General features: G+C 38.1%; 1 protein-coding gene across 1 annotated transcript in view; it reads right to left on the bottom strand.

Annotated features, from left to right (window-relative positions):
- The window catches only part of SORCS2 (sortilin related VPS10 domain containing receptor 2), a gene marked incomplete at both ends in the record, with an annotated part of 556,540 nt that overhangs the window by 316,407 nt on the left and 213,913 nt on the right, over positions 1-26,220 (bottom strand). The window lies entirely within an intron of this gene.

Consider the following 26,220-nt stretch of genomic DNA (forward strand, 5'->3'; position numbering starts at 1 on the left):
GGTTGCCCTTAGTGAGCTGTAAAACCCCACCACATTTAAGAAAAATTGTAAAGCTCAATTAAAAATTCTAGGAAACATATCATGCTAGGGTCATGGGGTTTTTTTCCCTTGATCTGAGAAGAACATTCTCTAAATGCATAACAAACAGTATGACTAGAAGTACATCACAATACAGCCAACAGCAATGACTCATGGAGAATGATACTCAAGCATGTGTAGCTGAGACAGATGTCACTAGGAACATTGACATATGAGGACAGAAAGAGATGTATTAGACAACAAAAACCAGAACATTTTCTCACTGCTGAATCAAGTTAAAATATGCCGCTATTCTTCCAAGGGAAGGATTTTTCAATCCCAATTTTTATCTTTCACTTATTATTTTTGATTTTCAAAATTTTCTAATTCTTTATAATGAGATAATTGTTTTATTTCTTTTTCCCATGTACAATGACTAAATAATTTTGGCTGGAGTTTAAAAACAAAAGCAGATAGATTCCGAACCTCACATCAACAAAACCCTCACTCTCAAGTAGAGACCAAGCACAATTACAGCCTTTGTAAAGTCTTGGAAAGGAGGAATCAGAACATAGAATCATAGAATAGTTAGGGTTGGAAAGGACCTTAAGGTCATCTAGTTCCAACCCCCCTGCCATGGGCAGGGACACCTCACACTAAACCATACACTTTGCAATCATTACTAGAACTCTCTGCATAACTACATCTTCCATTAAGGGATTCAGCAGGTAGTGTAGTTGCACTAAATATTATCTACTCTTTTAGTAATGCATGGAAAATAAAGATCTTCTGAAGGTGCTTTAACCAATACATTGCACAACTCAAAAGCCAATAAAATTACTGCAAAATAACTGATCTAGAAGTTATATCAGACTATCTCTGTGTCTGGAGTGATATAATGAAACCTAACAAGTGATACAGACCCATGATAAATCAGTTCATAGCTATACTACACCTAGCACTAGAAAGAGTCCATACAGTGCTGGTGAGATTTCATTAGAGCCTTTGTGTGTGATGGAACATATTTCACCTCTGGAAAGAAACCTCTATTACCCATGTCCACTAGCACAGTGGTCATTACGGGTTCCAGAGCCTGACCTCAACCACCTGCATCAGAAGTAATGAATGGTCATACCTGAACAAGACATACAGGCTTCATTTTTTTTTTCACTGCAGAGCTGCAGAGAAACCTAGCGTGTAATGCTGGAATAAATACAGTCAGCAATTTGATAATTCACAGTCAAATGCATTCTTTAGTATCTGGATTAAATTCTGCTTTGACCTATCATTACACTCTGATGCTCAGTAATCAAAATCTGGGGAACTGTATGTAAATCACTAACCTTTGAAATTACTTTACAAGTCTACTCTGACCTCTCATGTTTATAGAAGCTTTTTGCCTTATCTTTTCTCATAGAGGACACGGAATGACAAGAATATTATGGAGTACACTCCATTGACTTGCCTCCACATCCAAAGAAACATTTGTCCACACTGGAAAAAAAACAAACAAACAAACCACCCTTAAAACTTAGTTTGATCAGTGTTGGAAAGACTCAGGAACTAATAGAAATCATGAAAACAGTTACAGCAGTTCCCTATCATGACTTAGCCACCTACAGCAGCTCAGTTATTTCCTGTCACAGTGTGTGTGTTTTCAAGGTTTTAGTTCTTAGCAGACATACACATTCATACATCCTGTTGGTGGGAGTTCAGGCCACTCAAATTAGGCAGTCTCTTCCTTAAACATTATATCTGTAAAATAAAACCTGCCAGATCCATTTAATACCATGTGCATTATGAGAATGATTAAATGCATCAAAAGTAAGTATTCACTGATCAATAGCTGCTTTATTTTTTTTCCCCAAAAATTACCTTCAGCACTTGCCTGTCCAAGTTGGAACTATCTACTGTACATCTCCATAAGCTGAATGTCAGATAATGGCTTATTCCATCTGCACCACCAGAGATTATAGTAGCCAGCATAAAAACCATCATCTAATTCAATCACCATGAAATTCTGCAGCAAGCCATGCTTTTTCTAGATAAAAAGATCAAATGTTAGTTTGATGTAGCTTACAGCCTAATTTACTAAAGATTTGTAAAGCATTTATGAAGTTGTCCCTGCAGAGTTCTTAACCTGCCAAGACCAAAATCAGGAGCAAAGATGCAAAAAAATCTGTGGTTTAGCACACGTACAAGTCAGTCTACACCAGTTCTTCTTTTCTTAGCAAAACAGAATTTGCACAACTTTGAAGATACAAACAACTTTTAAAATGAGTATCTAGTAAATATTTTATTCTCCTATTGAACTTGACCCAGAGAAGAACTGCAAAGATGCTATTATGAAAACCTGTGGCTTGTCCTGGTGCATACAAAATTCTTTGATTATTTAATGAGGGAGTAAAACTTCAGGCACTTGGCATTAAACAGACACTAGTAAGGAGATGAGGTGAACCAGTGGACTTAGGGACATGCAGCAAAAATACAGATGAGACAGTATTACAGGAGGGAAGGAAAAGGAGGAGAGGTGCCATCAAACAATCATGACCAGCTATTACAATAAATTGCTGTTAAAGCCCATCAGTTCACTATTATCTACGCTTCTGGCCCTACAAATCAATAGCACAGTATATAATATATAGTAGGAGACATTATAAATTATTGCACTGGCTTTTTCACTATGAAGGTCAACAATTAGAGTATTTTTCAGAGAACTTGAAAACAGAGGCTGTTCAGTTCAGTACAGCTGAGCTGCCACAGAGAAACTGGAACAGCGTAGCTCTGCACTATTTCCAGCTACACTGTTTGCTGCATTTAAACGCAGTGTTACCATTTAAGTAATGTAGTATCATAGAAAAACAAACAAAAATAACCCAACCAGGACAGAACAGAACAGGAAAGAATGGGATAGAATGATGCATCATTTAGAATAATGCAAGGAGGAACAATACAATTTTGACTCAGTTGCCCTAAGAGTATCACTAATTGCTGATTACTATTGTTGGGGTTTTTCAGTTAATTTACACCACAACAGAGGATAAATTGCTATATAAAAACAGCCAGACAAGTGAGTGATCTTTCTTTCTGATATAACATACTATATTTTCCCAGAATTCTAAAAAATGTTGCCATCATAAGAAAGAATCACCCCATGAGGAAGGAGGTCGAAGCAGCAGCAGCTGTAAGGAGATAACATCCTTTCCACATTTCAGATCAGGGTGAATGGATTCCTACAGGAATCTTACATCATGATACAGGTTTATCTTATTATTACATTTCAGTAGTTAGTTTTAGAAGCATTTGCTCAGCATCACTCACATGCAAGTTGCCATTTATGTCAGTTAATGGGAATAATTTTCTCTGTGCATCGCAAGCACACACTAAAGCATGTGCTTTAGACCAGAAGAAAACATGATGAGAACCAGCCTCTTGCATCGTACTTCAACTTGGAAATAAATGCAATAAATCACTATTTCTCTGACATGTTACAAAGCAAATATACAGCTTGGCTCTTTCAACAGTTTCTAGAAGAGCTGGAACCAACAAACTGATTTTGGCATGCTACGTTGGGTAAACAGGCAAATACGGACGCTGCAAGCTGGTGGAACCAAACAGCTTTTTATATTTTAAGAACAGCACCAAAGCCTGAAAGAAAAGGAGTTTAACACCTCATAGGAAAATTTAGACCGCATTTAAGCATCATTCCATAGGAGTCAAGTTCTTTGCAAGTACAGATATGACATAAAGAACTTCTTACTTCTACTTTAAAAAAAATCCACAATGAAGTGTTGTTTAAATAAAAAGGTCAATGTATTTCAGATGTATATTTCTGAAATGCCAGATAGTACAGAGCTATTCAGCTGTGTGCTGAATTTTCACCACTAGGTAAATTTAAGCTGGTTCTCAAGCAGTATCTCATGATTTTGCTGTACTCTAAGCTTCATCCACTGTCCAGTTCATGAATAAGATATTATGATATAGTGCGGACCTAGTAGTGCAAGATATTCAAACATTAAAAAACTTTAAAATCATCTCCATAGAAAAATATTACCTCTGCTTCCACAAGTGGATAAATAGTCTTGTCCAAAATCAAAGGAAATCATTGACAGAGTTGGAAATGAAGTGACTGGGACACACAATGCACAAGCCAAACCTTTGTCTTTAAGGAAAAGATAAATCCTATTGAAAAATGTGATTTGGAACATGAGGCTTCACAGAGGTAGTACAGAAAAATTCATATGCATGAAAGACGAATGATAACACAGTAGGTTACTGAAAATAGCTGACAGCTTTCCTAAAGATGTGCTTATAGCAAAGGCAGCAGATTCCTCTGCTTGTGAGTAATCCGAGAAGTGCCCAGGACAGACTTTGACAATACTGGTTCTTTGGCAGGTTTTCTTCCTGTGTACTGTACCAGAAAAAGAGATCCATGAATAGCTGCAGCAACTGCAGCAATCCTGATGCAACCTCTGGATCAGCAAGTCTGAAACACTGATTGCTGGCAGAGGCAGGAGGTATCTCTGAATGTATAACCTGTTTGTTTTCATACTGCTTCCTAAGCATTCACTGTTGGTTGTCAGTGAGAGGACACTGAGCTTCAAAAACCCTTGCTCTGAACACCTTCCTTTTTTCTACAAGGATTTACATTTCTTAAATGACAACTGTGTTGCTTTAGTTTGGTAAAATTAACTTCCTACAAAATTGGGCACAATCCAAGGATTCAAATTCCCTTGCACACTGTTGGCACAACAGTGTACCCATCTCAATTTCTGCTATGTAATCCCATTTTGGTATCAAGACCATTAAGGGACAATATCACGAGAATAACAATTCTGTTATGAGGAACAATGTATAATCCAGAAAAACTGCTAAGAAAAACTTCAGACGCCTTTTCACATCAAAATTGACAGGGCTGTAATCAGAACTCACGTACACAAATTTGTGCTTAACCTGTGTCCAAATCACTTTCTATTACAAAGAATATGTGTACATTCACTAGATTTTTGTATCTCTTCAACCTACAAACCTAAGATCAGAAGAATTAATGGATGATTCCCTCAGCTAGACAGGCAGCTTGCATGTAAGTTGTTGGCATGGCACTAACAGAAAAATGGAGGAACAGAGTAAGTTTGCTCAAAATGATCTCATTTTTACATAGTCTCATGTTTCTCAGAACTAGCTGCGTAGAGCATAGTGACCCTTTTTTTCCCCATTACAAGCAGGATCTGTATGAGTAAAAAACAGTAAAAAAAAAAGCAGAGAAAACAGAATCAGACCACAGGTCATCATTAAAACAGGTTTTATTCCCATATTTGAGCAAAAAGTGAGTATCAGCATCAATTTTAAAAGATTAGCTGAAGCAGAGGGAGGCCTCAGAAGGCAGTGATTTTCCAAACACAGACCTCCTATTTCTAAGATATCAAAGGACAAAGCCCAACTTTTGTCTTTCTGTTTTCACATTTCCTTTTATTTCCTTTTTAACAAAGAGCTCTCAGCAAGAATTCTGGAACATCAGAAAGATTTACTCATAATAAAAATCTATATCTACACCCATATATGGATACAGCTAATGATAACATGCAAGGGTATGATACTATTTTCATCCCTTAGGGTCTGAATTCCAGGAATATGAATTTCTTTTTACTAATGTAATATGGATGAAGAAGGGAAGGCAGGATCAGAAAAAGAAGAGAAAATGTGTCAGCTTTAAGCAGTAAATGTATTTACATAAACGTAAGTAAATAATGCCATACAATAATGCCTGAATAATGAAAAAAATGCTGAGTGGTGGAAGACATACTTTTGACAAGGTTTTGCTTTGGGCATTTCATCATTTTCCATCATTACTGCTTGCTTACTGAAGGCTTTCAAACAAAGGAACCTTTCTGACTTCTGAATATCCTCTTATTTTCTTGTGTCATCAGTACAAAGTGAGGTGAAGTTCCTACAGAAACATCATGCTTCTGGATGCTGTATTTGGACTACAGTTTCTGCACCAGGAGTTAAAGGTGGAGCAGCTCACTTCTCAGAGCATTTGCAGCTCAGAGCTCAAGGCAGAGGCTCCTGTCTGCACTCAGTAAAGCAAGGATCTCAGACATACGAACCAAAGTAAGAAACTCCAACAAGACTGAATTTTTAAAGAAAAAAAGCCTTATTGGGGGTGTTGGTCGATGAGAAAATGAACATGAGCCGGCTTCAGTGTGCGCTCGCAGCCCAGAAAGCCAACCGTATCCTGGGCTGCATCAAAAGGAGCGTGACCAGCAGGTCGACGGAGGTGATCCTGCCCCTCTACTCTGCTCTCGTGAGACCTCACTTGCAGTATTGTGTGCAGTTCTGGTGTCCTCAACATCAAAAGGACATGGAACTGTTGGAACAAGTCCACAGGAGGACCATGAGGATGATCAGGGGACTGGAGCACCTCCCGTATGAAGACAGGCTGGGAAAGTTGGGGCTGTTCAGCCTGGAGAAGAGAAGGCTGCGTGGAGACCTCATAGCAGCCTTCCAGTATCTGAAGGGGGCCTATAAGGATGCTGGGGAGGGACTCTTCATCAGGGACTGTAGTGACAGGACAAGGGGTAACGGGTTCAAACTTAAACAGGGGAAGTTTAGATTGGATCTAAGGAAGAAATTCTTTACTGAGAGGGCGGTGAGGCACTGGAATGGGTTGCCCAGGGAGGTTGTGAATGCTCCATCCCTGGCAGTGTTCAAGGCCAGGTTCGATGAGGCCTTGTGTGACATGGTTTAGTGTGGGGTGTCCCTGCCCATGGCAGGGGGGTTGGAACTAGATGATCTTAAGGTCCTTTCCAACCCTAACTATTCTATGATTCTATGATTCTACGTCCATGCTTATTGCACAGGGTTGGTTCTAGATGTCTTTAAAGGTCCCTTCCAATCCAAACCATCCTACGGTTTTTCCAGAAAATCATAGATAGGCTGGACCCTGATCTACACACTAGGAAACTACAATGTTTTAGGATAAGGCTTCCCACTAAGTCTGTGTGCCTGAGCATCCCTTGCATTAGCACACCCTGCAACCCTGCTTGCTCTCTTCCCTCCTACAGCTGCTTTCCCAGGAGGCATGCGCAAAAGGCAGTTTCTTCTGTTTGCTCAGTCTCCACACATAGCTGAAGTGAGTCACAATGGATTTTATTGGTTTCACCAGCAGATTTCTAAAGGCAATAAGAGTAACTGCCAGCCTGCCCAGAATTAGTTTGGGATTGTGACTGCCCTGCCCCAGCATGGGGAAATTGTGGTTTCAGTGCAGGGCTTCTATTACAGCCTGGCACCACGCACCAGCCATGAGTACCACAGAGGACGTGTGGTGCCTGTACAGCCCACCTGCAGCCTCATGCTGCTATACAGCCTCCCAGAGGCTCCCATATCTCCCACAGTACTGGCTTTCACCTGACTCCCTCACATCATAGCAACTCTCCAAGGTTAACCTGAACATCACTTCACATTTTCATGTTAAAATAATCAGCACTTACTAATGTATTCCAAACATTAAATAGAATTTCCTATATTAAATATTCATATCTGTTAGGTTTTGAGTTGTAAGAATTGAATGCTATTTCAAAGGCCCTAAGTCTGAAGAATGTAACTTGAAAGAATGTAAAAATTTCACAGACTGACAAGTTTTCTCTTGCCTGTGAATGAAAATTTATATTGCACTCAAAGCCTGCAATAAATGTATGATGTATCTGACAATCTTAACTTTTTACAGCACTATCCATTTTATTGTATGATCAGTAGTCAATGTTACAAAGTGACACATTGTTTTACTGCAGATACAACCTGGGTCAAATTAGAATTGGATATTCAAGTTTTAGTTTCAAGCTTCTTGATGTTTCTGTATGGTTTTTTTCACCTCTAAGCAACAGAAGTCATGAGTGTGGAACTGGTTTTATCAACAGTATCATGAGTGTGCAGAAGTGAGAAAAACCTAAAGAAGAAAAAAAAACCCAAAACACAAGCAAACACATCATCAAATAAAAAGGAGAAAAGAAGTCTTAAACTGTTCTTGCAGAACAAACAAACTACCCTGGCCTTCAAAGGAATGAGATATAAATACCTTTAGCTAGAACATTCAGACTTGAGGAGCTTATAAGAGCCTTGAACCAGACCTATTGTGTTTGCAGCAATTTGAGCTAAGTCATCCTGAACTGAACTTGCAACTTCCGTGACACAATATACTCCCTTGACAATATATAGCTCAAGGTACACAGAAGCATAATGAGACAAACTCTTTGAAGAGATCACAGTCTCTTCGTATTAAGTCTAATCCTATTTCATACTGGTAATAGAGCTATAAAATATTGTAATACTTCTTTTGGAAATTCCAAGATAGTTTGGCAGAAACATATTTTTTCTTTAATTTCCAAAAGTTTCCCTCCGTTTTTCACATTAAGTTTAGCTAAATCTTCACAACATAGCTCCTGGTTTTCCAATAGCCAGGCATACCCAAAGCAGCCAGAAGGGCCATGAAGACATTTTCAGATAGGAAGTAGCTGTATTGAATGAGCTTCTTTGCCACTCAATGCAGCACTTGCAATAACAGCAGTAGTCCTATTCTATTCATAAAGGACAGGAAGAATCAAAGATTTTTAGGAAGAAAATGTCCTGTACCCCCTTCAAAGACACATCTTTTATATCTGATCTATAAAGTACACCTGCTAAAGATGACAAAGTGAGATAATAATAACCCTGTTTAGGTCTAGAAGTGAACCACAGCTCAAGTTAGCGAGTACACACTGCTGCCCAGTCTGGCCCATGGGAAATAACCTTGTTATATGCAAGCACACATACTGTGGGGAAAATGCCTCAATTCAAAGATAAGAGTCCAGCATTTACTGCTATGGAGGGGGAAATCTTGTAGCACACAGAAAAATAAAATGTTAAAGTGAACTAAATATTAAATGATCAGGTCTGCATTTACTCCCCTATTTAATTTTAGTCTACATTTGATTAACTTGGGTGAAGGTTTTAAATGTCAACACAGAGAAAATTTTTTTCACTGAAAATGCACAGGGACATTTTAAATCCTGTCAGGAAAGGCTATAGGGAAAGCAGAAAAATTGACAGATGGAGAGGAAATACTAGGAGGTTTGCATACCTGAGGAAGCCGCCTCAGTTTGGAAATCAAGCACATTATTTAGTTAATTATCCCACTGCCTAATCTAGGCAATGAAATAATTAACAAACTTGAAAGAGCTGCATTTCACACTGCTATCATTTGATTTCTTTTTCATAGTTTGGCATCTCAGTGAAATAAACCTCTTAAAGACTGTTGTTACAGTTCAGGCTTTAAAATCAGACAAGCAAAGGGTGGTTGGTTTACTTCTAACAACTAAAGTAAATTACTGAAGAAAGAGGAGCTTGATTGGTTTGGGGAGGTTTGGTGGTGGTGGTTTGGTTTGGGGTTTTTTTGTTCATTGTTTAACCCAGGGAATCAACTGCAGCATATCATGTGTTGCACAAAGAGCTGTAGGAAATGACTAAATTATCCATACATGCACATACACACTCCAACTCTAAAGCTTTTACAGGTCAAAACAACCTTTTGTCGTTCCTGGGTAGGAAGCAGTAAGCAAGGGCAAAAGCTTCTCCTGAACTCCAACAGACAAGGCGGAGATAAAAATCAGTAAGACTCAGAATTACGCAGCTGACTTGCAGCTCCTTTCCATTTCACTCCCATGTCTCAGGCCTTGAATTTTACCACTGACCTTGATGCTCTGCCTTACTTCAAATATATGCACTGAGCCAAGAAATGAAACAGCACAGATTTTCTGTGCTTGGGCCTGCAAGAGCATCACCACTGGTGAGTACACTTTACATTCAAGCTGCCAGGACTCGAGCATTTTCTTCTTCTGCCTTGCATAGCAAAAACACTGTAAAGCAAGCTCTTACAGCAAATCAGAAACTCACTCTTACTAAAATAAGAAACATTATATAAAGCTATTTTGCGTGTATATCTGTAGATTTCCATACCATCAAGGCAGGCACTGTTTCCTAAAATTGTTTTTTGTGGAATTAATTACAATAAATAGGTTTTCCATTTATTCCTCACCTCTTTCATGCCCACAAGCACTTTAGTGAATTTCTAGCCAGATTTTATCAATTAGTTGATCAATCAATTTTCTATTAGAGACAGAAGAGCTGAAGATGTGATTTAAGTACAAGGTTATTCAGTCTCCAAACATTCAGTGACAGCTAGAAAACAAAGACCGTCTGTCAGCAGCCAGCAGCTCAAGGAAGGGAAGTGATTAAAGTGATTAAAAAGGGTCAAACAAACCATAAAGAAAATTTATAATTGTATTCATAATAAAGTCATCTTTACCACAACAGTCTCACTGACTGAACAATGAAGAAGACAGAAAGAAGAATGATTGAAGCCTCATCACAAACAATCTCTGCTGCAGGCTGCTGTGCCATGCTTGGGTTCACACTGGGCATCAGCCTCTTCAGGGTATTTGATTTCCCTCTATAGCATTTCCTAAATGTAAACCTAAACCTGCGGGGCTACAGAGTTCTTCTCTGGCAAATAGACTAAACATTGCTGTGGGCTGAAGTGGAAGACATAGTGGCACATGGATGATGCCATGGGAAGTCAATACATCTTAACAGACCCAAAACCACAAAAAACACACTTTCTCAAACATGGGGAGAATAGGAAGCATTATTAATACCATTGCAGTTTTTACATAGAAGGGACAGCAAGTGGGAGATCTATCATATTGCTTTAACAGCTTATGAAGCCAGAGGGTCTGAATGAACAGTTTTCATTGTAATAACATGCAAATACCACAGAGTACTATTAAAAGGATGTCATATTTGCAGAGACCAGCTGCTGGAGCTTGATGACGGCACACAGCCTCCAGACTGGCACAAAGGCACAGCTCTCCACGAGCTCTGCACCAGCTGATTGGCTCAGCTCTGCCAAGAAAAGTAAAGGAAGGTCTAGCAAAGACAAATGTTTTCCTTCATCCACTGACAAAATCAACACATCAGAACCCCAGAACTCCAGGTTCATCACCCACAATCTGCTTCAGATACCTGAATGTGAAACCCTTAAAAAAAAATATGCTCAACATCACACCGCATCTTGACTTCACTGTGCCTGCCTTGTCCAAAACATGTCCCTAAGGAAAAACAAATTCTATCTAAAAGGACAAGCACATATTTTACAGGAAATCTGAAAACTCTGGACAATCATTTTTCCTAAATTTAAAGCAACAGTTGGCACAAAAACTGAAAATGAACAAAATGAATGCAAGTTGTAAGTTTTTAACAAAATGCGAGGGTGTTTTTACATGTAAAAACTTCTAAATTCCCCAAAAGTCATCATTATCCAGATACACACAAAAAAAGCCAAGAAAGTATCTTGCTTAAAATGAGACATGGAATTAGCAATTAAAACAGAAACTAGAACATACAAGACACACATAGGAAAAAAAAGAGAGCATGTGGATTCATGAGGCTGAAGAAAGGTAAGTGAATGAAAGTGCATGAAAGACAATATAATAGTAGGAAGATAGGAGATCTGCAAGAAGTGCATAATAAAACTTTAAAGGATGATGCAAAGTACATAGAAATGCTCAGATTTTTTTCTTCTGTATTCAGAATGAAGCAGAAGGATGCTTTCACCTCATGTAAAGTTGTGGATGGAATAGAAAGTTTGCCATATGCGATAAAGGAGGATGTTAGGCAACATCTGCTAAAAATAAACAATGTTCAAATCAGCAGTCTGAATAACACATCCCCCTGAGTGTTAAAAGGACATGCTGAGGAGCTTCCCTGAATTGCTAATATTAATTTTTTAAACAAACATTTGAAAACTGGGGAAATTCCAAAGAAATAAAGGACTGCCAAAGGAGATCTAATATTTAAACAAGGATAAAAGAAACAGGCCACAGACCTCTGGAATGGTTATTTAGCATTCAGTAAAAGAAGTGATTAATTTGGAAATTCATCAACAAAGAATTAGAGGCTAAAGATCTAATTAATGTCAATCAGTTAGTTTAATGGAAGGTTGGTCTTCTAAAACAAACCTATCGTCTTTTTGTGAAGAGATAACAGATCTGGTTGACAAAGGCAATTGTATGCTATAGTGCACTTGATTTCTCCATGGCATTTGACTTAGTATAACATGACATCTCAATTAAAAAATTATGATGTGGAATTAACAGAGTGTACTTCAGTTGGATTCAATTGCAGTATGCTCACAGGTCTCAAATTGTTCTTGATACCGACAACTCCTCATTTAGTGGAGCCATAAGGGATTCATTCTTCATCTGAAGTTATTTTTATCAAAAATATAAGATCTGTGGTAACAGCTGTAGATGAGACAGCTTCTTAGGGAAGAAAATGTGGTGTCTGAGAAGCAATCTGAGTCACTGCGTACAAGGAGAATCTAACAGAATTAATTTTAATAGAACCAAATGCAAGGCAACACAAGGGGAATTAAGAATGGAGTTTTTCTGTGCCTAATGGGAACTTGAAGGCTGACTTGACTTGCCTGCTTAAGGAATTTAGTTTAGATGCCTGTCAAAGATTTTAAAATAAGAGCCTATCTTTCCTACAGAATTACAGAAAAAGAAATATCTGCTTCCAGAGCTGGATACCTGAAGTCTATCAGCTGGTCACTGCCATGATAGCCACCCACTCTGGGAACCTTGAGAAGAGCTTTGGTGTGAGTGAGATAAAAAAATCAAAAGAGAAGCTGGAGGAAAGAGAAGGATGATAAATGTCGTGAAACTTTTAGTGAAAAGCATTTATGACATTCTTGGGGGGAGGGGTGGAAAACAAATCAAAGTTAGGCAAATAGAAATCTCACCTTTTTTATATATTGCTCCTGAGACCTCTGACAGAATACCAGCTTAGTGTCCACAATTTAAGAAACACGTGGAAATACTGGAAAACATTCAAAGGAGGGTCACAAAAAATTACTCAAACCTAGAAAAGATGATTTATGATGTGAGACTTAGGAAGCACAACACATTCAGCTCATCAAAGAGAATGATATAGGCTGACTTCATCACCATGCAGAGGTATTTTCACACATAAAAGCTATCTGATAACAGGATGGAAATAGTTAATCGTGCAGACAATGGCATAACTAACTTCCAGTCACTGGATCTCATTAGCAAGTTAAACCTTGAAATAAGCTTTTGATTACTTTTGCAGCTGGGAAAATCAAATTGAAATATTTTACCAGGGGACTTAGCAATGCTTGAAGTCTTTAGAAGTAAATTATGCTCTTCTTCTAGACTGTATTTCTCTTATTATTTTTCTGGTTTTCCCCCTGCAATTTCTTGAAGAAATTCTCTGTAGTTAACATGCTTTGCTGCAGTGGACAGGAAAGATCATGCTTTGATTTTCAGGGGCAGAGAGACTATAAAGGTGAAAAGACTCCAAAACCTCTGCCTGCTCATCTCTCTTCCTTCAAAGGTCACAGGAAAACAAGAGTATCTTGTCTTTCTCTTAAAAGAGTCAGAATTACTTCAGTTTTCCATTAAGAAAATAATTTTATTGATAGTTCATATTTTAAGGCTTCCAAAATCACCCACTGAGGTCAGAAACTACACCTTCTCCCTCCCACGCAGCTATCTAGACTTACTCAAAAGATAAAAGAGGAAAGAACTCCAGTTTATTCCACATGAGAGATTAGGCACAAGCAAAAGACAAAACTAGAAAAATGGTGCTGTGAACTCTTTATTTTCTGATGGACTCATGTAATCATACCTAAATAAATTCCGCATCATTCCAAGGGTATAGAGTCTTGGAGGTTTTGTGATCTCTCCTGCCCTTTGGCACTAAGAATTTATCTCCAGAAGAATAAAAAAAGATTTAATCTGAACAATAGAGTATTTAGGTATAACAAAAATTCTTTTTTCTATGATTTCCTCTAAAGAAAATTAGAGCTAAATCCACTGGTGGTGCCTTTGGGCCTAAAATCCTGTGCAGCACAGCTTATATCTTCATAGCAAATCTGGCACTTCCATGCTTTTTGTGTTGAGTTTCAGCATGTCAAAATATAACATGAAAGATAGGTAATGTTTTTCAAGTGGCCCTGGTGGAGACCATAATTGTACTGAGACTATGACAATTATAAACAGAGAATAGCATCCAAAACTACAGGATTGCACAAAGTGAGCACCTTGCATGGGATTTGACAAATGCAGTATCTGTGCATCACTTTGGCTGTTGATGATGTGAGGGAATCAGGGAATCCCTCTCCCAGAGCCACAACTGACCTTGATGCCTTGTGTTTCCTAAGTACACAAAACTGGTCATTGAGATCCTCTGGAGATGAACAGATAAAGCTCCTTGAATAGCCTCTGACAGCACCATGTATGAATTTGAGAGCAGAGCTAAACACCCAGGATTTATGCCTGAACTTAGAAGATTATTCACCTTTTCTATCTCCCAGAACACAAGGAAAAATCAGACTGCATTTTGTTCTCATCTGATTAGTCTTCATTATTCAGGGCTAGGCACAATCCTGTGATATGTCCCTTAACTTAGCAGACTGGCTTTTGCAGGCTATTTAGCAACATTTAATGTCCTTAAAAGCAGTAAAGAAAAAAAGAAAACACCAAACTGCTATAAAACATTAGTCATCACATGCGAAGAAATCTTTCAAAAGAAATAACATGGAAAATGTGTGCCTTGTTTCAAGATTAATAAACCATCATTACTAGCAAAGACTAGCATATATAACAAGTAACTAATGCCTTCACTTAGCGGCTTCCAGAACTCCCTGCCTACTCAACAGGATGCTAATGCTCTGAGTTACAGGGAGATAACTCTTCACTGCATTTGCACTAGATGAATATACAGCCTCTGTTACTGAAGGTTTCCATTATGACTGGATCTCTGTAAGTCTTAGTCATAGTCCCTGTCATCTGCCCACGATATCACATCACCCAACTGGCATTCTCTAATATTTTCACTATGCCAGAGAGATGTGAATAACATACTCCGAATTGTGATGTTATCCCAGTGCTTCAAACACGGGCAAAGTTTCAAAGAAAGGAGCTAGCCTATTGCTAAACACTCATTTCTGAAAACTAGATCACCTAATCTTGAACTCCCTTTAAAATACAAGGCATCACCAAGCATAAGGATCCCCAAGAACCTGCCTGGGCTGCAAGGCCCTTCTCCGTGTGTCCCCATGGAATGTTGTGTCAAAAGGAAAACACTCCCAGCTTTTAAACTTGCCAAAACTGTTGCACTAGAATTTAAATGTCACGTGCACATGGGTTTCTTCATATACACCGGATAATGGCTTTTTTTTCCCCTCTCTACTAAATCATTTCCTTAGGTTCAAAAAAGCACCAGAATGATTTTATCTTTATCACAGCTATAAAATACAGTACAGCTGCCACAGCCATTCTTCCCTCTGTAAATGTTTGGATACTCCCTACACACTGTTTCTTCTACTCAGTAAATGTTTGTATGCCAGGAAAAGACACTTGACTTCCTTATCTGTTTTGTCACTGAGACACCAAAAAGCATAAGGTTTCTTGCAGAAATCCACTGTGCCTTGATCGGGTAGAGAAAGGCAGGGAAGGAGCATGAACTCAGGCAGCAAAACCTTCAAAAGCAAATAAAGCTGTCTGTGTTGTTACTGGGAAGTGTCTATATAACTGCCAGCCAAATGTTGCTGCAAGAGAAGATTATTTTTAATAATCAGGACTGTTTCTTAGAGAACGTATATTCCCATGATCAAATCTAATGCAACACCATCAGGATTTGGCTCTAGACAACACCCATGACATTTTATAGTACTTATCAGCATCACAGTTAAGTGTTGCTGACAGGGTCTCTGGAAAGCAAGCTGAGCAGTCAAGTTACACTGGAAACTTTTAGACTCCGAGGGACTGTTTTTGATGGGATCCGTGTCCATCTCCAGATCACCATGACATGGTCTGCAACAGTTCCAATGCTCTCTCCTACCACAAGCTGACAGCCTTCACCCATGGGACAGGGATGGGGGGAGAGCAAAGCAAGAAGCTAAATCACAAAAACACTTGAAAAACAATCAAAGTTGCTGCACAAACCATACACCCTTACACTTGAGCAGCAAACACATGGTGGGAATCTGCAGCTCACATATACTGCAGATTATTAAAGTCCTATTTAACCTGCAAAAAAACCACAAAAAAAAAGACAAAAAAAACCCCACACACAACAAAAATCACCCCAGAACATCCGCATGTTTTTGAAAAGTCCAGGATTGCTTCCCATTTCACTGCATATATTATTTCATCATCCATGAGTCTTACAATAAATTTTGTATTACCTTTTCAGATCAGCAGTTTTTCCTAGCTTAGATCAGTGAGCCACAGGTCTGTAGGCTCAGAGCCCTTAACACCTCTGCATACTTTTCAGTTTGGCTTTCTCCCATGATTGGCCACTATCCAAAACCCCAATTTCCAGCTGAGGGCTGCCCTCCCATCCCTGATTTCCATTCCCCAGTTCTGAGTCTGTCCCACATCAGCCCAAGTTGGGGGGGTTAGGGGAATCAAGCTTTACAGTAAATATTCAAAAGGGATTCTGTGGTTTCTTTAAAGTTTAATTTAATTTTGTGATTTTCCTACAGAAAGTATACTCAATGTCAGTCTGTTCTGGTAGGACAGATAATTCACTCCAACACCTATGAAAGAACAAAAAGAATGAGTCTCCGGAATGGATTCAGAGAGCACCAGAGTCACTACACTATAGGTGAACTTTCAGAGGACTCATGTGCCACCAGTTCCAACACAATGCTCTAGATTATTAATTCCCACAGGGCATGACTGAAAGCATTCCACTTCCTCCACTGGCATCACTCTGTCATGCCTGCAGAACAGCTCACAGAAGGAGGAAGTTCCCAACAAAGACATTCTACTATTCTGCACAGTACTGACCCTTCCATCTTCCCCTCCCTACAGAGGTAAACATGAAAGATGACCAGCCTTCTCCATAACCAGCTACATACTTTTTCGCTTGTGACATTATATAAGTAAGATAAGATAACCTTTGTTTTGCCATGTGCCCAAGTCCAACCCATGCATGAAGACAGTGATTCTGTCAGAACAGGAAGAAACAAACATATTAGCAATCCTTAATGATTAGTGCAATCTACTTGTCTGTTTCCTACTATTATGAGATCAAACAGAAACCTCAGCCTGGGTACATTACAGTCTCATTAAGGCTTAAAGCCAGAATGGAACAAACCATTGCTCACAAACTCATTTACTCCTGAAATTCAAACCAGTCAGTCAGCACAGGATGGGAAGGACAAGCAAATAACAGGCTTTTATAGTTAGTAAATTACAGACAAAAGGGTTTACAGGGCAAAAGATCTGTTTTTTAGACCTAGACTCAACTCAAGCAACTCATGCTAAATACTAGAAAAAGAGGTTTTGATTTTTCCTTTTACAGAATGGAACGTACACATTTGATGAGGTACACAAGTGAACTAAAATGTGTTATTATAACATTAGGATAAATAAGACCACTATCTTCCCAGGTCCTTTCCTGCATACAAAACAAGATGACATTTAGGAAAGAATGCAAACTAAGCAAGTAATTACAGATACGCATTTATATAAATTACATAGATCAGTATGAAACTGTAAAAGAGAAGAGGATTTAGAAGGATATCTTCAATAGCCTACTGCCATTTGGGTTTTGTTAAGAAGATTGTAGAAAATCTAATATTAAGTTCATTAGTATAAAAATGCATGGATAATTTTGCAAACTCAGACCAGCCTTGGAAGAAGAGCTGCTTCGCACCTACAACAAACAAAAACACAGCCAGTATTTCCAAAACAAACATTTCTTCTTTAAATCAAAAGATGGAAACAATTAGAAAGCACTGCTGGTGAATTAACACTACTTGATTCCACCACTTCCCATTCATCATTTGGAAGTAAGAATATTCAAGTACCACTGCATAAGATCAGTAAAAATAAGTTAAAAACTTCAGAGGCTTTGTTTTTAATAAACTCTATGTTTATAGTCATTAATACACGATGTTTTAAGACACAATTGAGTACAAACATGGTAATTTGTCTTTAGAAACTAATTTTCAACTTAATTTTTGTTTAATTAAAAGAACATAACCTATATATACACAATATATGTAATGTATAAACTCTTTTTCAAAATAACATTATCCAGTAAAGAGTATGTATTAAAAATAGCATAGTCAAATCTGATTTGCATTTTTTAAGCATTTGGAATATCTGTCTTTATAAACACAGACTTAAACATATAACATAGTACAATATGTATGGGAAGCATCCAAATATACTGCCTTTTACATCCATACTGAGTTCAGGACTCGGGATTGCAAGCCTTAGGTACATGCAACTCAATAGCTGCTGCAGGGAACTGCAGCATTCTGCACCTAGAGCATCAAACCTCCCAGGTGAGCAAAGGTAAACAAGATTTCAACCCAGATCCACTTGTGCAAAACCCTACCCATGTGATACGTAAAGTTTACAGGGACTTCAACAGCATGAATCCAATTGCTTGCTTATCATCTAGGGGGAGGATTGCATGTTTAAAAATACACGCATTTGTGAATTCATACTTGTATTCTAAAAACACAATTTTAACTCCAGAAATAATTTCAGATGTACAGAGCTTCAGTTTCATTCTAACAGGTTAGCATAGATATTGCTTTTCCAATTTTAAAGTGGTTTGAGAAGAAACAATTTAAACTCACTGTGGTACCTGCTTTGCTCCTAAGTGCCACTGATTATCCAAAAAACACTCGGGTTTTATCTGGGTTTTTTTTCCTCTCTGATGCAACACATGGATCTTGAATCATTTTTCAATCAGTCATTTGCTTCCTATAATGTGAACTGAACAATAACTCAAGGGGAACACCACATGCCCATGCAGAATATAAAAAGCTAGACTTCGTGCATGGTGGAAGAACCATCACACTTATACTCTATTTCTGCAGACATACTCAGTGACACAATCTAGATGTAGTCCTCACTGTTTAAAACTTGCAAGTCCATCCTGTCTCCTTGCGTGTGACAGCCCCATACCAGGACACATTACAAGGTCAGAGCTATTTGGTGTCAGGAAGGAGGATGGCAGCAGGTGAAGCAATGTGCAAAATGAGTTGTAGCTGGATTAGAAATGTCTTCCTATGGTCCTGCTGCATAAGAACCCATCAGAGTAGGAAACAGCTATACCGTAACTCAACGTACCTTGGTTGCACCAGGTGTGGGGCATTATGGAGAGAGACAGGAACCCTGTCCTAGAACAGGCAAGACACAAGTCTAGCTGTAGGAATTATCGCCTACTTCATACTGTGAAATCTTATGGTATTTTTTTTCCTTTAAAGGGTCTCTTAGATACATAATCACTACACTATCCCAGCTGTTTAGGGGAGGTTTTTTGCCTTTTTTCTTTTTTTTAAAGCATTACAAAAATTTCTGTTATTTTTGAAAGTAGAAAAGCATTCAAAATAAAGGTCCTAAAGGCAAAAATACCCAAAGACAAGCAAAAAGAATTCAAAATGGATTAACTCAAGTTTGTTTCCAACTTCTGAATGCACTGGATTGACAACACTGCTAGAGTACTGTATGACCCCAGAGATTTAGGGCGTGTTCCACACTTGTATGCAAATTTAATTAATGAAAAAGAAGCTGTACTTCACTAGGACATCAGGAAACATTTCAGCAGTCGCTTATCTAACGCCGCTTGAATTCACTCCTAAAATCTGTTTCTCAATCTAATTCACATGTCAACTGAAACAACTGGTCTTTCTAAATAGTCCAGACTTTCACTTACAAGAGTGATGAGAATCCTGTATTGCATATGATTAAACAGTTTTGCATATTCATGATGCTAAAGTTACAGCAATAAAAGTGGAATCTGAGTTTTCATTGAAAACAATATGCACTGCTCTACCCTCAAATACAATTTGTATTATGATCTGACTGCTTGGTGCCTACCTGCTGTTCTAGTATCTCATAAGGGAATAGGAAGCACTCACCAAATTTGCTATTTAATGAGCACAGAACATAGGTTCCCAGTGATGATTAATATCCAAATTTTCATTACATTCGAGTGCATCATTAAATTCAGGGATTTGTTCCGATCCTCTAGAGGAGAACCAAAAGAAAAGTCTGAATCTAGATTTGCTCCATTTCCTTCCTTAAATCCCACCTCTGGGAAGTATTACCAAGGAAAGTACAAATAGACTGCAAGCTACCAGACGTGTCATTGCAAAGGAAGAGCTGTCTATAGTAAGATATATGCTCCAACTGTAAATCAATCAGATCAACACATACATTTAGCTAACCAAAATGCTCATGCAATAGTATAATAAAACACAATAATCAAATGAAAAAATAAACTCAGTAGTGGAATTCTGGATTCTCTGTGTCTAAACAGGCACTGAAAGTCTCTTAAAGGAATAAGAGGAAAAAAATAGAGAATTGCAAATGTAGACTTGAAATGAAAAAATCTACAGAGAATTACACATGGACACACACAAAAAAATTGTGCAGGCTTTGCACATGCCTTCTTTAGTTTTAAAGGCAGTTTAGTTAATAGCAAGAGATTTTATATTTTCCAGAGAGGCTTTAAAAGTAATTATTGTCCGTATGTTCTTTGTCCATAAGTCTTAACCAGCAGCCTGCACAATTTCATTTTCTTCCCTTATTTCAGCAATAAATTTCCTTAAAGGAACTCTTGTGCCCTGACAGCAGAAGCAGTGTTCATAAATAAAAGAAACAAGAAAACAAAATAAAAGAAAAAAAGGAAAAAAAAAAAAGATAAAACCAGAAAAGTTTTGACTCATCTCAATAAGCCTAAGAAATAGAAGAATATGCTGAGACCAAGGTAAAACCCCAGAATTTTTACAGGTTCTCAAATATAACAATAGAGGAGATAGATCTCTGGGCTCAAGCCCACATTCTGAACATTCCCTAAGCCCTTAAATACTACTTCTTTAAGGACACAGTATCAGGTCCATGTATTTTTGCAGTAAGAAAGGATATTCACAAGCCAGAATATACCAAGTTCTGAATGCACAGCAAGTTAATCTATGGAGCATAAAAGGTTCACCACTTCCTAAAGCAAAATAACATTTTTTTCCTTCCATCCAGCACTGTATAGCCAAATAAAGGGTGGAAAATATTTCATTGTGCTTGGTACTTGCAATGCTGAGTTCTTGGGTTACTGGCTGGCAGTGCAGTGTACCTAGGTCATGCATGGCTTGAGACAATAGGTACTGTTGGAAAAAATAGTATGGAAAGAAAGAAAGAGGTAAAATAGTGTATCCTGCTGCAGGAGGAAACAGGAAACAGACAATCCCCTGGGTTTTGGTCAGTGTGGGAACATCCTGTAGCTTTAAAACATTTATTTGAAAGAATTAGTATTACTTTGCAGAATAGACTCAAATGAAAGTAAATGGCAACACGCCAGAGCACTCAGCTGAGTGCTCCTGTCAACATGGGGATCCCTTCAATAACCAAGAAAAATCTTGAACCGTATTAAGATGCAGAAGACTAACAGCTTGAATCCTGCACCCTGCTCTGGGATTTCACTTTTATATCCTGGAAGAAATCAGCCCTAGTCCCTAACTCCAGTACATACAGAAACAGGGACACTCCTTAAGCCACTTTCAGACAAATCCTTAGATAACAAAAATTAAAGTAAAGCTCATCAGACCTGATGGAGGCAAACTCACATCTTCAAAGACATAGCCCATCATTTGTCTCTAGTTGCATCAACAGGCAACAGTAATGAAGGCTACGCCCTGCCTCTGCTAGAGGTAGTCCTTCCAAACAGGGTTGAGGTGAGAAACTGTTGCCCCATGACTTTCACTGAACCAGTTGTGCAGATAGAAGGTAGCCTTTACTTCCACGATTATCTTGTATTTCAAAACCAATAGGTGTTAAATATTTATCTTTCAGATGCCATAAGGTATTTCAGAAACAGGCAAGAGAGTTCTCATTTATTACCTAACTTCAAAATAACTTTTAGGGATAAATGTATCTGATACATAATAAATCCTGGAGTGCCTCGTGAGTATGCAAGCTCGATTTCCACTTCTCTATTAATTCCCTTATCTCTTCATATATGCACTTCTATTGCTTATATGGACAGACTAAAACCCATCTGTCTTCACCTAACATGTTGGAGAAATATTGCAATTGTCTCTTCTAGAAAAAAAACAAGCCTCCCAAAATCCAGTTTCATTCAAAGTCAAACAGCTCAAGCCATGTTCTGAAATCCTTGTTTAGAGCAGTTTTGCAAGCAAAAAAGGTGGAAGGATGCAAACATCCAAGAGTTCTTACTTATAAGAGTACACCTCAGTGTCTTGATCCCTCTCGTAAGCCTTTTAGAATGTACCTTTATTACAAGGAAAAGAAACAGTACTAAAATAAGAAAATGGTAAAACATATGTATAAGTTAAATACCCAGCCCCACAGACATGTCAGCAATAACCCCTCACCCCAGTTTACACAGCTGCTGATGGTGAAATTGCCCAATGCAAAGATCTCAGGAGGCTGCACTACATAAGATCCAAAAGTCACTTCCAGCCAACATGCCTGTGATTCTATGATCTTCCTTCTACAACTCATTCAACCCTTCCTGTGAGTTTTAAACTGTGGTTAATGAAGTCTCAGAGACTAGACCACACACAAACAAATCCATTTCCACTCCTTACAAAGAGAATTCACGTTCATCTGATGTCAGGAGACTTGCACTACCTCTGTGCCATGCCATCTCTCCTTAAAACACCATCACTGGACCAAGGGTAGTTTGGAGATGTCCTTGGAGACGCCTTTAGCTCAGCTTCATCCTGACACCTGCTGTCTTCACTACACTCTGTAGCATATGGACATATGAGTCTCATCTGGTAGGAGGTCCAGGTTCCCAAGATCCCCAGGCTAAAGATATAATAACAATAAATTTCAAATATACTTCTTCCAAGGAAAGACAGTAATAAGAAGAGAAACTTGAGTGTTGTATTTGCAGTTCTGGAACTGAACAGAGGAAGAAATTCAGCAGCATAAAGGACCCTTGGGTAGGCTTCTTTCCTTCCTCGTCAGCTCTCGATTTACATCAGCTCCACAACTTAGTCATGTAACACAGTTATCCTCTGGTGACTTCTCATTCTCGGAGCTGATGCTTCATTCTACACACTATTTTCAAAGGTAGGAATCCTGCCTCTCTGAGGAATCCTGCCTCAGCCAAGATGACACCAGATATCCCATGAGTGGTCAACTGCAGCTGCAATTCTGAGTTGGGGTAGATCTTCCCCTTCAGAGTTTTCAAAAAGCACCTGGTACATGATGCGTGGTTAGCCTCTTTTGGACATCCACAGAACTCTATAGCCTCACTTGAAACAAAATGAAGACAAAGGAAAAAAATCTTCAATGCTATCACCCTTGTAGGATGGACTTGCTACAGATATATGGGTCATTTGTTCAAATAATTTATGGCTTGAAGAATGGCTTAAAAGTTCAAAAGCCTGAGGAGTATCACAAGAATGAATTTTACTTTCCAGGAAAAGACATCAAAACCAGACATTTCTGTGGCAGACATTCCAGCATATCTTTTCAGATCCCTTTGAGTATAATTTTCTGCTCTTTGGATTTGAAATCTTGGAGCAGTGAAACAAGCTCTCATTTTTTAATTAAGTTTCCCATAGACAAGGTTGAAGAAGGAATATCAGTGAGTGCCTCTGAAGTGTGAGCTAGCACAAAGCACCATTAGTAGGCCCACTGACCCAACATTCACAGGCTTTATCATTGCTAGAATATTTCCTACCAATACAGACAGCAACAAATAATAGGTTTTGAAGTTCTTAGTAGTGGTATGTTATCAGGGAATATACAATCAACTGTTCTGTCAGAAGGTTGACTGTTATTACTCTTCAAAGTGCACTTATGTATTCTACTTTCTTGCTTGCAGTACCAGACCACATACTGCATATTCTAATAGGATGAATGCTTCACATCTGCTGCTGCTTATTCAATCTCTATTTGAGCTGAGTTTTTTTAAGATAGAAATGGTCTCAATCAAAGGTGTGCTTACTGAGAGAAGATACTTGCCGTGAAAGCAAAACTGTCTCCTCTCACAGGAGAGAAACTCAAATGGGGTAACAGGATGTGTATCAGACAACCACCTGTACAAGACTTCATGAAAATGGCAATTCCTTTTGATAGTGTATATATATTCTTGTCAGTTAGAGTCTGCAAACTGACAAAGACTGTACAGAGGACTTTATTTAAGGATGGCTTTTAAAGAATGAATAGTCAATCACACTTGCCCCAATTCCTTCCTGTATCCTGCTGCTTTTGGAAGAACCACTCACACATAATACGCTGAAAATTAAGCATCAGTGCATTTAAGTCCAAACACTTAAGATTTCCTTATTGAATTAAGTTTTTGTAGTCCAAACTATTGATATGGCAATTAGATAATACTAACTACATTGCCTGCCACTCTGGAAGAGGAGAAACCTTGTCTTTTGCTTTATGTTCACTTTCAATTTATGCTTACTACAATAACTTCTTCATTTGCTCCTTACTTACAGTTAGAAACAGTATACCTATGAAACAGTATACCTATGCCTATACCTCCAACATTTTCCAAAATACTAAAGCACTCATACTACTTTGGTTTGTTTTTTTTTTTTTTATTATTTTGTCCTCTAGTTAAAAAAAGAAAAACACAACAGAATTAATAACATTAATTCTGCCCTTGATTGTGTTGTTAAAATATGTTGCCCACAGTTGAAACCTGCTGGACTCTCCCTGGTTTTTAATCAATGGATTCAGCAAAGATGAAGCCACACAGCTTTTCCATCAAAAAGTCACCATGATATCCAGATGCAAAACAGTGACTCTAAAGAGAGACATCAAAGATGATGACAGTAATTAATCTTGCATCACTTTGGTTTTCATTGAAATGTGCAGCTAAGAAATTCACATCTCTACCTTTCTATGTAGTTACATATACACATGCATACAAAAAGACCACATCTGAATAAAGGAATAGATCAATACCAATTGTATTACCTGGAAATAAGGAAAGGATAGTGCTTATAGGAGCTTTATGTGGTAGTTTGTTTTTTTTTTTGCTTTGAATATAGATTAAAACAACAGCAGAGAAACTACATCAATGTAATGGCATGCTGAAGATTTGAACGCTAAACTTCAGGAACATGCTTGCAATACAGACACATAGATAAATTTTAAAATATGTAAATATGCACCTTTCAATGCTTGAACTCCAAAGTTATAGATCATGACTTCATTAATACAATATTTAAGTGAAGTCGACCTGCCAAGGAAGCTTGCCAGCTGGTAGAGCTCACCTCTACCCTTTTTAAGGTTTCTAGTTTGCTCCAGGAAAGCCTTGAACATGCACCTCCATTATTCGGGCATAGAAGAAATCCCTTTGCCCTGAAGGTTATCAGCATGCCACTCAGACTATTTTATGTACTAAAGTCTGAAAAGGAAAATACATTTCCTAAGTTCCTCCTCTAAGCACATTTCAAATGATGAATTGTAGCAACAGTAAATGAATATTTCAATGACAACCAGTTTAAAAACGAGAACTTCCTCTGCTCTGCACAGAACAGAAAGTGTTTAATAGAAGTACTTAGGTAATAAATTTTTTCAGGTGGGCTGAACATTTTCATTAGCAATTAAGTAATTTTACACCCTAAGGATAACAGTGAAATTATTAAACTGTCAGAAACTGAACATACAGAGTTTGTAAAATATACAGTTTATAGAATTGCTTTACACATGGTTGAATTTTAAAACAAACCATGATACCTTGTCCAAGTAAAGATGCCTATTTTACCATATTTTCAGAAGTATAAATATACCAATATGCCTGTATCAGTCAACAGTTATTCCACAGTAATATCTTATGCAATTAATCAAACAATATGTAATTATATCCAGCCACGAAAATATAAATGATTATTTAAATCATCCAAGGGAAAGCTGTAATTTTTAATAACTGTTGATTAAATTACATTTTTCAGCAAGGTTAAAGTGTATATTATGCTTTCTACTCTCCTGCTCATATTTCTTAATGTGTTAATTCTCTTTCTGAAATCAGTTCAGGTACTCCTGTTGCCAATCTGCTCAACCAGCAGATGGAGATGGCACGCTAAGCTGCTTCTTTCATAAGAAAAGGAAATCTTTCATACCA

Source organism: Psittacula echo (genome assembly GCF_963264785.1).
Source record: "Psittacula echo genome assembly, chromosome: 1".
In the NCBI taxonomy this organism is placed as follows: domain Eukaryota; kingdom Metazoa; phylum Chordata; class Aves; order Psittaciformes; family Psittacidae; genus Psittacula; species Psittacula echo.